Source organism: Coffea eugenioides, chromosome 8, assembly GCF_003713205.1.
Source record: "Coffea eugenioides isolate CCC68of chromosome 8, Ceug_1.0, whole genome shotgun sequence".
Taxonomy (NCBI): Eukaryota; Viridiplantae; Streptophyta; class Magnoliopsida; order Gentianales; family Rubiaceae; genus Coffea; species Coffea eugenioides.
This window is the reverse complement of record NC_040042.1, coordinates 23898899-23902042: the sequence shown is the minus strand read 5'-3', so window position 1 is coordinate 23902042 and position 3144 is coordinate 23898899.

Below are 3144 nucleotides of genomic sequence, written 5' to 3'. Positions count from 1 at the left end.
CAAGAGCTCCATTTTTCCAAGTCAAATTCCACCTTTTGATTCCCAAATCTCAACTTTGTTAGGATAGTCAATAACAAATGTTTTTGACTTGAAAATAAGCCACCTTGTCTACCCTTTTGTCTTCTGAAGCATGTGCACCGAATTCTCTTGCAGATTGTAGCTGGAAAGTAGTTTGAACATAAGAGAATTGACTGAGCAAATTGCAGAATTGCGGCCAGAAAACGCGCCTACACAAAACGCGGTTACAAGTCACGTTTTGTGTACTCGCGTATTCACTTTGTTCTTACTTCAACTGCGATTTTCTCTATCATAAAGGCTGAACTGACTTTTGTGGAAAACACAAAAGTTGTAACCCTTTGAATTAGCGTTCCAATGCTTCAAGAATCATCTAATTTGGAGATCGGTGGACGGAGATATGATCAAAATACCATAGACTGGTCAATTCTGGGCTTCAGCTTTCGACCATCCAGATAAGTTTCTGTGTTTCGACCTTTTGACCAAGAACATGGCTGAATTGGACTTTGATGTCTTCATACCAAATGTAGATATATCTCTTAGCTTCAAAATGGTACCAAGATCACCTTGATCCGATCATTGTACCTCCTGATATAGTCAAAATACGAAAATGTGTCTGAATTGTCAAAGCTGACTTTTCTTGATTTTTGTCCTCAAATTGCATTTCTTCCTTTTACACTTCATATTTATTTTTCACCACTTTAATCCATCATCAATCATCCAAATATCTTCTCAATGTACTTCATTTGATGATTGAATCATTAAACCTACAAAATATGAAGTTTTTCCCATAAAAATCAATAGAAATGCAATGTTAGCCACTTTAACATAAAATGTAAGATATAAACCAAAACCTTAAGTTATTTTTAAGTTATTACTAAATAATCAAACCAAAATTAACTAATTAAAAACACTAAAAAATACGTAAAAATATATTCTTGTCAATACCCCACCTTGAACATTGGCTTGTTCCTCAAGCAAATAGAAATACAAACCAACAATGATCCAAAATTTGCAAATAAATATATGTAGCATTTCAAACTTCAATTTCCTCAAAAACAAAAGTATACCATTTGCAATTATTCAATTAAGTTCAAGTACTCATAATATCAAGTAAGGAGAGGCCAATTAATACCCGTCATTAAAAACAAATTCACAATCAATTTTTTCATCCTTCACCATCTTTACAAGTAAGTAATCATATGGTCAATAATAATGCTTCCTAAACCTCATGATCATCTTTTAATTTTGTTTAAAAAGATATTTATTAATATTACATATCTAAATATTACTTAAGACGTGAGAATGCCTTTTGACGCGAGGATCGACATTTTTAGATGAAGATCACCGGTTACTCAACACTTCACATACTCAAGTTGCTTTGCATACTCTTAATTCAAGTACCGTTTTACACGAAAGTCGACATTTGTAGATGAAGACTCCCGATTACTAAGTACAAGAATCATTGGAGTAGAAGAATTTTTATTTATTTTCTTTTTTCTTTTGTTTTTTGTTTTTCTCTTTTTCTTCATTTTTTTTCATTTTTTCATCATTTTTTTTCTTTTTTTTTTATTTTATAGCAAAGAGAATAATAATTTTCTAAAAAAAAATAATCATGAGAAGAGTATTTGCACTTATTGAACCATATTTATCACTTAACTTAAATAAAAAAAATCCAAAATATGCAAAAAAAATATAGGCATAATTTTCTCCACTTTAAAAGATATACTTTCCTACAAATGCAAAAATTATAATCACATAATAGTCATTTCCAAGTTAAATGAGAAAAGAAGTTTCCAAATCATATATATTTATCTCAAATGTAGAAGGAATTTGAACTACTAATGGTATGGAACTTGTTACCCCTTGGATAAAATTGAAAAAATATGAAACTTTTTGGGGCAAGTTTGCAATTTTGGACAAGATTTTAGAAAAATTTTGAATTTTAACACAAGTCCAATATTTGCAACTAATAATTCAATCACATACAATATATATAATCTCAATTCTCCCCCCACACTTAACATACACATTGTCCTCAATGTGTAAAAAGGAAAATCAAGATAAAGAAAGTAATACTCCCCTATGATGTGATTGAATATGAAGCTTCAAAATCCATTGTCCGTTTATCTCCAACGCTTCATAAGTTCCATTGAATAACCATTAGTAATAATAATCGAAACATAGAAAATAAGAAACAAAAGTGATAACAAAGGCTTAATAAAACAAAACGGCGATCCGTAATTTCAAACCTTTGTTTTGGTGATGTACCTATATACAATATACAATAAGCAACTCAAGGTACAAGAAAATATATGAGGAAAAGAAGAAAAAAGAGAATCAAGGAATCTGCATTTTTTTTTTCTCCGAAAACGCGACTCATCAAAACGCGCCACCAAGCCGCGTTTTTTGAAGTCGCGTTTCTTCACATATCTTGCAGGATCGAAAACGCGGCTATGCTTAAAAACGCGACTTTAAGTCGCGTATTTGAAGTCGCGTTTTTAATTTTTGATCAGGCTGGAAAACGCGACTTGGTAGAAAACGCGACTTCCTGTCGCGTTTTGAAGGCGCGTTTTCTTCAGTATAGATGCAGAATTGAAAACGCGATTATGGAAAACGCGATTCTAAGGCGCGTTTTCAGCCCAAGTGCGTTTTCTTCTGCGAAATTTTTGCAGAAAGCCAATTTTGAAAAATTACCATTTGTACCCCAATCACTCAAAATGCATCATAGATCATTTGTTTGCTAAAATTCTCAATGCATGCACATGTAAAATGATCAAAATATGCATTTTAACCCCTTCTAACAAATCAAAAACAACAATTACTCAAATTGAGGGTTTGAGTTCCTTGATCAAATTTCGCCTTTTTCACCTCATTTGGTCACTTTTGCTTCCATTTCCAATACCTACAAATGAAAAATAACAAAATAATTCAAACATATACTTTAAACATAAAATCACCCCAAAATAACATAAACTTAAACAAACATTGGGTTGCCTCCCAATAAGCGCTTCTTTAAAGTCAATAGCTTGACTATTTCACCTCATTTTTCAAGGAGGCTTAGTTAACGAATAATCCACCATTTTTGGTCGTGGTGGATCATTAAATGGTGACTTTATAGCAACAGTC